At 49.2% G+C, this 10,676-nt stretch overlaps 1 long non-coding RNA gene across 1 annotated transcript in view; it reads left to right on the top strand.

Annotated features, from left to right (window-relative positions):
- Nucleotides 1-812: 812 nt before the first annotated feature.
- The window catches only part of LOC135187727 (uncharacterized), a 56,054-nt gene continuing 46,190 nt past the window's right edge, over nt 813-10,676 (top strand). Inside the window, exon 1 of the long non-coding RNA XR_010307427.1 lies at nt 813-901. This is a non-coding gene — a long non-coding RNA (uncharacterized LOC135187727). The remainder of the gene's footprint in view (nt 902-10,676) is intronic.

Genomic DNA, 10,676 nt, shown 5'->3' with positions numbered 1-10,676 from the left:
AGCAGTGCTCGTCAGTAACCGCCTGAAGGAGTGTGAATGCTCAGCTCACTTGATGGCAAAGGTCCCCCTGCCTTCCTCTCAGACACGTCCAGCCTTGCCGAGCCGCGGCCCTGCCTGCCCGGGGGAGGCGGCGCAGCCCCCTGCCAGCGGCAGCGCTCGGGAGCTTGCTGCGTGATCTCGGGTTCTGAAAGATCAGCCCTTGTCTGGGGGCAAACAGCCTCCCAACTGCCCATGGCAACCCTGCCCTGCTCCCAATCCAGCTGCAGTACGTGTTAGCCATAAAGGAAACTTGGTCTGCCTGTTATTTTGAGGTTAATAAAGGCAGAGACTCGCTCGTAGGCCACATAAATTAACAGAGTCACAGAATTAACCAGCTTGGAAGAGACCTCTAAGATCATCGAGTCCAACCTATCAAATTAACTAAGCCATGGCACTAAGTGCCTCATGCAGCCTCCTCTTAAACACCTCCCGGGACGGCGACTCCACCACCTCCCTGGGCAGCCCACTCCAGTGCCAGTCACTCCTGCTGCCAAGAACTTCTTCCTAACATCCAGCCTAAAAAACAGCCCTGGTGTGGCCTGAGACTGTGTCCCCTTGTTCTGTCCCTGGCTGCCTGGCAGAAGAACCCAACCCCACCTGGCTACAGCCTCCCTTCAGGCAGCTGCAGACAGCAATGAGCTCTGCCCTGAGCCTCCTCTCCTGCAGGCTGCACACCCCCAGCTCCCTCAGCCTCTCCTCACAGGGCTGTGCTCCAGGTCCCTCCCCAGCCTTGCTGCCCTTCTCTGGACACCTTCCAGCACCTCAACATCTCTCTTGAATTGAGGGACCCAGAACTGGACACAGAATCACAGAATCAATTCAGAGGACCTGATGAGAAAAGTGCTGGACAACAGACGAGTAGGTAATGACATTTTTGGTTACTGGTTTGATTTGCAATGCTTATTTGTGCCTTTTATGTTGTGGTTTGTTTATTTCCCATTGATACTGAGGAGAGGAAGCTTGGTGATAGAATCCAAACAATCATAGAATGTCAGGGGCTAGAAGGGACATCAAAAGCTCATCCCTTGCAGAGCAGGATCACAGAATCATGGAAGGTCAAGGGCTGGATGGGACCTTGAAAGATCATTTAGTCCAACCCCCCCACCCCCTCCCACCATAGCAGGATCACCTATACCAGATCACACAGGAATGCATCCAGAGCAGGATCACCTAAACCAGATCACACAGGAGCTGGAGGCTGTCATGTTGCCCTGTTGAAGCAAGGAGAATTCCTGTCACTTCCCAGCCCATGGGTTTCCATATCTTTTAAGCGGGGGGGGGTGGGATTTAGAAGTATGTTATTTTGGTAGTTACTTATTAATTGCTACACTTCCCTTGAAGTAGTTAATTTTCAGTCGGACTCCCTTTTCTAACTCTTAGGGGTTGCTTTCTTTGCCTCTGGTGATTGCTTTCTTTGCCTCTGGTGATATTTTAAGATTACATATGAATAGTGGAAAGGTTTATTAGGGAACAGGAGCACTGCAGACAGCATTTAAAGATACAGTAGTGCAGAGTGAGGATAATGCTCATTTTCCATGACAACTTACTTGCCCAAACAAGCAGTGGATAACTGCCTGGACTTGCCCCTTCGCCAAATAGAGGTTCTCAGCAGCAGTGGCACCTTGTAAAAGTTGCAGCAAAGGTTTAAATCTCGATGTTTGTCTTCTGACAGACTTTCAAGATGAGCTTGTTTGCCCTCTGGAGTGTAAAGCTCAAGGTCTAGCTGAGAAGCTGCCAGTGTTTTGCAAGGTGTGCTCACCTCCTGTTAGCACTTTGGCTTCAAGGGAAACAAATCTGGTTTAAGTCGGGTGTCCTGACACTGGCAGTCTTCTTGTTTCTACTCGTGTTTCTGTCTGCTTGTTTCCACTCAGTATCCCAGTTCCTGATTCTATGATTTCTAGCTAGCTTCATCATAAGAGAAATTATGTCTGCCCAAAAATGCAAGAGGATAGAGTTGAGCTGCTGCGTTTGGCTGCTGTGTCACTGAACAGCAGCATTGTTGGTGCTCAATCTTGTCTTAATGTGGTGGGAAAACTCTTTAATTCCTGTACAAAATGCATTTTACTGAGCTGAAGCAAACCAGAATTACAGTGTTTAGGTAGTTCTCCCAACACCATGCCATGGTTAAGGCTTGTCTTAAGGACAGTGTCACTGTACCAAAGGCTATGTGGAGATTAAGGTGCTTTTTAAATTCCCAATAGATTTTTTACTGCCCGAGACTTAACTGGTAACTATGACAGCCTTTTTTTTCCATTTCTCAGCTATTGAACATCTTGTAACCAACAACTCTGAGATTAAATTGAGATCCTTTAAGTAATACCTTCCATTAATTGCTAAGGATTAAAACCCCCAAAAAAGGAAAAAAAAACCCAGTTTCTGCCTAGAATTTTTATCAGCCTTCAAGGACAATCTTATCTCTCTTCTCAGACAGACTAATCTCAAGTAGAGGGAGGCTCTGTGTAGGTGAAATGGGCTGTCTATGCTTACTGAGGACACAGGGGGGTGCTTCCTGACATGCAGTGCTGTGTCACCCCTGTCCTTTTTGTCATCCCTTTGTCACTATGCAGCACCTTATGGCACCAACAACCATAATTATATTCTTAAGCTTGCTAGTTCAGGACAAGTATGATTAAATCGTTTTACTTGAAGGGTAAGTGGTAAGCTTGTGTGGTTATGAGAGCTGACTTTCCACTGTTTTACAGAATCACAGAATGGCCAAAGCTCATCCAGTCCAACACCCCTGCAGTGCAGGAGCACCTACAGCAGATCACACAGCAACACATCCAGGCAGCTCTGGAATATCTCCAGAAAGGGAGACTCCACAACCCCCTTGGGCAGCCTGTGCCAGGCTTCTGTCACCCTCACAGGGAAAAAAAATCCTCCATATGTTTAAATGAAACTTCCTATGCCTCAGCTTCCACCCATTGCCCCTTGTCCTGTCATTTGGCATCACCCAGCAGAGCCTGGCTCTCACCCTTTACATATTTAGAAACATTGATGAGGTGCCCCTCAGTCTCTTCTCCAAGCAGCACAGCCCAGCTCCCTCAGGCTCTCCTCGTAAGAGAGATGTTCTGTTCTCTTAATCATCTTTGTAGCTTAGTTCTGGACTCTCTCAAGCAGTTCCGTCCCTCTTGAACTGGGGAGCCCAGAACTGGATACAGTACTCCTGATGTGGCTTCACCAGAGCAGAGAAGAGGTCCTGCAGCTTCTCCTGTGCATGCACCCTGGGCTAAGATACCCACAGTATTTTCTGCATGAGCTCAGCAGTGTCCTTCATTCCCTAACTCCAGATTCAACCTTGGGGGTTGTTTTTTTCTTTAATGTAAAATCACTTCAGCTGGACGGGCAAAAATGGTCTCAAACAGTTTCTAGCTGCTGTTCTAGCTCCCTCCCCCAAGCACCTTGTTCGAGTGCATTATCTGCAAGCTGCTTCAAACCCACCTGGAGCTGGAACGATCATCCCACATGAGAAGACAGCAGCTCTTCTGCTTTTGTTTAGTTGGTGTACACATTCCTTCACGCGTCTGGTAGTCTCTCTCTGTCCAAATGGGATTCCTATTTGCTAGCAGCAAAATGAGCCTGGAGCAACATTTTACCAAACAATAGTGTGTGCCTTCTGAAGAGAGGCCAGCTGGCAAAAATATAAACCAGTTGTTTTGAACTTCTGCTTAGAGATGCTCAATATCTAAGATGAAATAAAAGGCTGGGTTGTTGGTTGGTTGGGTTTTTTTACCTTCTGTTTTTCTCTTTAGCTCTTGCTTTTGGAGCTTGTGAAACTGTTAGACCACACCTGCAATACTATGTTCAATTTTGGTCTCCCCGGTCCAAGAGAGACAGGGACCTGCTGGAGAGAGTCCAGTGGAGAGCCACCAGGATGAGTGGGGGAGTTGAGCATCTCTCCTATGGAGAGAGACTGAGAGCCCTGGGACTGTTTAGTCCACAGAAGAGAAGGCTGAGAGGGGATCTGAGCAATGTCTATCAATAGCTGAGAGGTGGGGGCCAAGTGGAGGGGGCCAAGCTCTTTTGGGTGGTGCACAGCAATAAGCCAAGGAGCAATGGATACAAACTGGAACAAAGAAGGTTTCAGCTCCACATGAGGAGAAACTTCTTTCCAGTGAGGGTGGCAGAGCCCTGGCACAGGCTGCCCAGAGAGGCTGTGGAGTCTCCTTCTCTGGAGCCTTTCCAAAGCCACCTGGATGCATTCCTTTGCGGACTGCCCTGGGTGATCCTGGCGTGGCAGAGGGGGTTGGACTGGATGATCTCTGGAGGTCACTTCCAACCTCTACAGTTCTGTGATTCTGTGAATTCTGAAGAACCCAAAGGGAAAAATAATCTCAGGAAAATGCTCTTCTTACTCTCAGTAGTTTGGGTTAGGAATGTCACTTGTGAAGAAAAGTGTGTGTGTTTTCCTTCTACTCTTGTTAAGCAGGGGTGAAGTATGTGGCTAGATATGACCATTTCCTGCTGTACTAATCTGGAGCTGTGAAAATGAAACAATGCAGTAAGCTCTTCTTCTGTAGGAGTACTTGATGGCATGTGATGCGATCAGAGATAGCCTCAGTTTAATAAGTCATCTGCCTTCTTCAAGCAAACCAGGATGACCCCAGTTCAGTTTGGAATTGTTCTGTTAATCCAGTTGTTTTTTTGGGCCATTCAAATGTACTATTCAGGCTAGCAGAAAACACATTTCTGTTCCAGGCAGTGGCCCAGAAGGGTGTGTGGGCTGTGCACAAGCTTATAGGATTCCTGTGGGAGACTGAGATGTCTGAGAGATAGAAGCTCTTGAGGAAACAGGTTGAAACGTATTCAGGGACAGCCTAGATCTGGGGCATGCTGAGAGCAAACATAGCCTGCAATCCATATCCAGTCTCGTTGACAAGACAGAACTGCAGCCTGAAGTACTGTGCTTTGGAAGGGAAGATCAAAAATTGGTCTGAACTGTCTGGCAGCTGCTTGAACTGTTTGTTACCAACAACAAAACCTAGCAGGGCATCTTACAACACAGACAGCTTCCTTAGACCCATTCTAGTCTGGCTGATTCTATGATTGACTGATTGATTGATGATTGATCTGATCATGTATCTCCAAGAACAGTCCCAGCCATGCTGTAACCCATTTGTCTACATCTCTCCTTGCAAGTTGCTATGCTTGCTTTCTAGCTGCCTGTTATGGAAGGAATTTATCCTCTGTAACATCCTCCCTTGTGGGCCTACTTATGGTCTGCTTCACAATTTAAGGCTTGCTTGGTGCAGCCTTGCTGACTTGGGTATGATTTTACCCGAGGCAGAATGAGCTATCTGCTCCTGAGAGAAGCCTCAGCACTCTCCTCTGGCTTCTACAATTGATTTTGCTGATGAATTACAAAGCCACCTTTCTACTTTTGAGAACATAGCTTTGTCCGCACAGATTTTTAACCTCCAGCTCCCAGCACTGTGCAGTTAACAATGCTAGTAGCTGGCAAGTAGTTTGGAGCGTTTATCTGAGGTAGTCAGGACTTGAAAGCTTCCAGATTACTTTGAATAGCTTTCCTCCAGTGGTTCATTGCCATCAGAAACAGGGCTGTTTGGGACAGCCAGCGTGGCTTCTTCAAGGGCAAGTCCTGCCTGTTTAGACTTCTGTAAAGCCTTTGACACAGTCCCCCACAACAGCCTTCTCTCTAAGCTGGAGAGAGATGAATTTGATGGCTAAGGAATTGGTTGGGTGATTGCATCCAAAGGGTAGTGGTCAATGGTCTGATGTCCAGATGGAGATAGGTGATGAGTGGTGGCCCTCGAGGGTGCCAGTGCTGTTCAGTGTCTTCACCAATGATATTGACAGTGCCACTGAGTGCACTCTCAGCAAGTTTGCAGGTGATACCAAGCTGAGTGGTGCAGTTGATGAGACTAAAAGGATGGGATGCCTTCCAGAGGGACCTGAGCAGGCTGGAGGGGTGGGCTGAGGAGAATCTCATGAGGTTCAATAAGGCAAAGTGCAGGGTCCTGCACCTAGCTCAGGGCAATCCTAGATATCAGTACAGGCTGGGGGATGGTGAATTTGAGAGCAGCCCTGTGGAAAAGGACTTGGTGGATGAGAAGCCGGACATGAGCAGTGTGCACTTGCAGCCCAGAAGGTGAATCACAGCCAGGGCTGTATCCAAAGCAGCGTTGCCAGCAGATCAGAAAGGGGATTCTGCCACTTTGCTCTGCTCTGCTGAGACCTCTCTTTCAGTGCTGCATCCAGCTCTGAAGCCCTCATTATAGGAAAAACTCATTATAGGAAGAACTGGAGCTGATAGAGCATATCCAGAGGAGGCCCACGGAAATACTCAGGGGGTTGGAGCAGCTCTGCTACAAAGGCAGGCTGAGGGAGCTGGAGGTGTTCAGCCTGGAAAAGAGGAGGCTCTGGGGAGACCTCGTAGCAGTCTGCCAGTAGCTGAAAGGGGCTGCAGAGAGACCATTTGCAAAGGCATTGAGCACTAGGACAAAGGGCAATGGTAGATTTAGATAGGATGTTAGGAACATCAACCCCAGTTCCACTTGAGACTCAAATCCAGAAAAGGTCTGAATCCATGGGCTCCTAATAGTGAGTTTTATGCACTGCATTGCTTTCTTTTTAAAAACCCAGCCCAAATTACTATGTAACAACTATGTCCAGACAGTGGTTATTCAAGCCTCTCATCTTTCTACTTGGAAACGTGTCCAGAGAAGGGCCACGAGGACGGTCAGAGGGCTGGAGCTCCTCTCCTATGAGGAGAGGCTTTGAGAGTTGGGGTTGTTCAGCTTGGAGAAGAGAAGGCTCCCAGGAGACCTTATTGTGGCCTTCCAGTGTCTGAAGTGGGCTACAAGAAAGCTGGGGAGAGACTTTTTAGGGTGTTGGGTGGTGATAGGACTGGGGGGAATGGATCCAAGCTAGAGGAGGGGAGATTTAGATTAGAGGTTAGGAAGCAGTTCTTCAGCATGAGGGTGATGAGAGACTGGAACAGACTGCCCAGGGAGGTGATGGAAGCCTCATCCCTGGATGTTTTTAAGGCCAGGCTGGATGTGGCTCTGGGCAAGCTGATCTAGTGTGAGGTATCCCTGCCCATGGCAGGGGGGTTGGAACTGGCTGATCCTTGAGGTCTCCTCCAATCCTGACAATTCTGTGATTCTATGAAGCGGTGGTTGGTTGCATTTGATCTTACTGAAAAACTCTCTTATGTGAAAGAATTTGAAGAAATAGGTAGGCTTTCTAGATGAAGAGCTGGAGCATATGTTTACAAGAACAACAAACTGTCAGAGTAGAAAATAAATATAGTGAATCCCAGACAGCTACAGGCTTGTACCACAACTTTTCCTTTCACCTAGCTGGCAAAGTAGTCTATGGGACAGTGTTTTACATCTCAAGCACACTGAGCTTTACACAGAAAAGAGGCTGTGCTGGAGGGGCAATCATCTTGAAGCATGTGATCTTGTGACCTTTGATGTTTGTACAGCATAACAAAAATGCAGTAAAGTTGTTGCCTCTCTTTTTTAATCTGTTATTATGCTTCCATATTTGTGTTCTTAGTCAGAAAAGATCTGAAGAATATGATTTACGTATGATGCATTCAGAGGTTCTTTAGCTGCCCTACCATCCACACAGCCTGGTTGTGATGTGGTTGTAATGGGCCACACATTAGACTTTCCTCTTGAGTGATCTGTTCCCAGACTTCTTCTTCTAGCAGTAGTTGGAGGGTTTAGATTTCTGAAGTATATCACAGCTTGCATCCCTCATAGTTATTTATGGCAGATCATGTTCAACAAGAGCAAGTGCAGGGTTCTGCACCTGGGTCAGAACAACCTTCACTGTCAATGGACAGTGTCCTGTCCCTGCAGCTCTTTGCAAACAGTCTCTCTGCAGCCTTCCTATAGCCCCCCTTCAGGTACTGGCAGGCTGCTATGGGGTCTCCCCAGAGCCTCCTCTTCTCCAGGCTGCACACCCCCAGCTCCCTCAGCCTGGCTTTGTAGCAGAGCTGCTCCAACCCCTTGAGCACTTTTGTGGCCTCCTCTGGACCTGCTCCATCAGCTCCATGTTCTTCCCATAATGAGTTCTTCCTACAATGAGGGCTTTTCTATATCGAGGGCTCCAGAGCTGGATGCAGCACTGCAGGTGAGGTCTCAGCAGAGCAGAGCAAAGTGGCAGAATCCCCTCTTTGATCTGCTGCCAGCACTGCTTTGGATGCAGCCCAGGCTGTGATTTGCCTTCTGTGCTGCAAGCTCACACTGCCTGCTCATGTCCAGCTTCTCATCCGTCAGCACCCCCAAGTCCTTTTCCACAGGGCTGCTTCTATCACCTCCTCCTCCAGTCTGTACTGATAGTGAGTTCCACATGTCCAGCCTCAGGAGCAGGGTTTGAAGGAGGTTTGCACATCAGTGCACTGGGGAGAAGCCCTGAGCACATGTGCAGCTACTAACTGCTCAGCCAGAAGCCCTCCAAGAGCTCCTCGGGCATCCCCAAGTCCCTGTACACAGGGCTGCTCTGTAACACCACATCCCCCAGCCTGTACTGCTAGCTCGGATTGAGTATTTTGTAAGGATGGCTGTGTATGCCATGGAGGTCACTTTTCAGAGCCGTGCCCTGGCGCATCGGCCGGGCTGGCAGGCAGTGACCTCTGCCCGCAAGCCTTGGGCCGGGCTGGCTCCGGGAGCGGCTGTGCCAGCGGCGCTGGCTGCGGGCGGCGCCACCTGGCGGACGGAAAGGTTCTCGTCATCCGCAGCGCGGAGAGGGGAGCGAGGAGGCTCCGGCGGAGCTGGCGTGTCACTGGCAACGCCGCAGCAAACTGATCTCTGGCTGTCCAGAGAAGGGCACCGAGGCTGGCGAGGGGGCTGGAGCACAGCCCTGCGAGGAGCGGCTGAGGGAGCTGGGGGTGTGTAGCCTGCAGCAGAGGAGGCTCAGGGCAGAGCTCATTGCTGTCTGCAGCCACCTGAAGGGAGGCTGTAGCCAGGTGGGGTTCAGCTCTGCTGCCAGGCACCCAGGGACAGAAGAACGAGGTGGCACAGTCTCAAGCTGTGGGAGATGGCAGTGGGAAGAGCATTCCTTCTGAAGGGCAGGAGCCATTCAATGGTCCTTCCCTTATCACCTAGCCACACCCTGAATGCTCTGCCCTATTACCTGAGTCACTTGGGCTGATAAACCCCTGCAGTATCTCCTGTGATAGAGCTGGGTCCAAATTCCTGGGAATGTTCCTCAGGGAGAAGTGAAGAGTACATGATTAGCCAGCCCTAGCCAGCTTCTCCTCTGTGGCAAAGGAGCTGAAAGCTTTCTCTGCAAGGTGGCTTGGGTGCATTGTACTGAACTGATGAAGCCTCTTCTGCTGGCATGTAGAATCATAGAATCAACCAGGCTGCAAGAGACCTCCAAGCTCATCCAGTCCAACCTAGCACCCAGCCCTAGCCAATCAACTACACCGTGGCACTAAGTGCCTCATCCAGTCTTTTCTTGAACACCCGCAGGGCCGGTGACTCCACCACCTCCCTGGGCAGCCCATTCCAATGCCAATCATTCTCTCTGTGGAGAATTTTGCAGGTCATTCTGCTTTATAGCTCATTTGCTCTGTTCAGGCTGAATCTGTTCTCATGTCCAAAAGCTTCCTTGGGAATGCACATCCTGACATCTGTAGAGAGCAAGTCTCATCTATGTGTTTTGCATTCCACTTGGGCAGACACTGAGGGAATTTCCCTTGTGTTAGCACACAACACATTTTAATGTGGCAGCTTCTTGATAAAAGAATGAGAGCCTCTTTCATCTTGTGGCTAATCTTTCTATCCCTTTCAAAGCTTTTTCCCTATGCAGTTCCAAAGTTCTGATCTTGATGGTCCTTTGTCTACCAGCAGCATCATTTGCTCTTGTTATTACAGCTTTCATCAAGCAGCTCTGGCAAATAAAGTTGCTCCAAGCTCAAGGCATCAATTCCTTCTGCTGCTGGCAACATGGAAAGTCGGAGTGATTACTGCCCATATCTCTGGGGTCAGTTCACATTCTGGCATCTCAAACTCTAATTGTGTAGGAGAGACCATGACAGGGGCACATATCCCTCTTTGCTGACACAGATGACAAAGAGACATTATCTCTAGAAGAGAAGCTTCAAGGAGCTGAGGAGCAGCACTGTCTGCCATCGCTGCCAGTGTGCACACGTGGGAGAAGAATTAAAGGTCCCTTCAGTCCGAGTCACCATGCAGTTATATTGTATTAGAAGGGCTGTGGTTAGTAGGTCAAGAGAGGTTCTCCTCCCTTTCTGCTCTGCCCTGCTGAGGCTGCAGCTGGAATATTGTGTCCAGTTCTGAGCCTCTCAGTTCAAGAAGGACATCAGGGAAATGCTTGAATGAGTCCAGCACAGAGCCACAAAAATGCTGAAGGGAATGGAAGGTCTTCCTTAGGAGGAGAGCCTGAGGCAGCTGGGGCTGTGCTGCTGGGAGAGGAGGAGCCTGAGGGGGGACCTCAGGAATGATTAGAAAGATGTAAAGGTGAGTGCCAAGAGGCTGGAGCCAGGCTCTGCTGGGTGATGCCCAGTGCCAGGCCAAGGGGCAATGGGTGGCAGTGTAAGCATAGGATGTTCCATGGAAACATGAGAAAAATGTTTTCCCTGTAAGGGTGACAGAACGCTGGAACAGGCTGCCCAGGGGCATTGTGGAGTCTACATC

This window comes from Pogoniulus pusillus, chromosome 27, assembly GCF_015220805.1.
Source record: "Pogoniulus pusillus isolate bPogPus1 chromosome 27, bPogPus1.pri, whole genome shotgun sequence".
Taxonomy (NCBI): domain Eukaryota; kingdom Metazoa; phylum Chordata; class Aves; order Piciformes; family Lybiidae; genus Pogoniulus; species Pogoniulus pusillus.
This window is presented reverse-complemented; position numbering and strand designations above follow the sequence as displayed.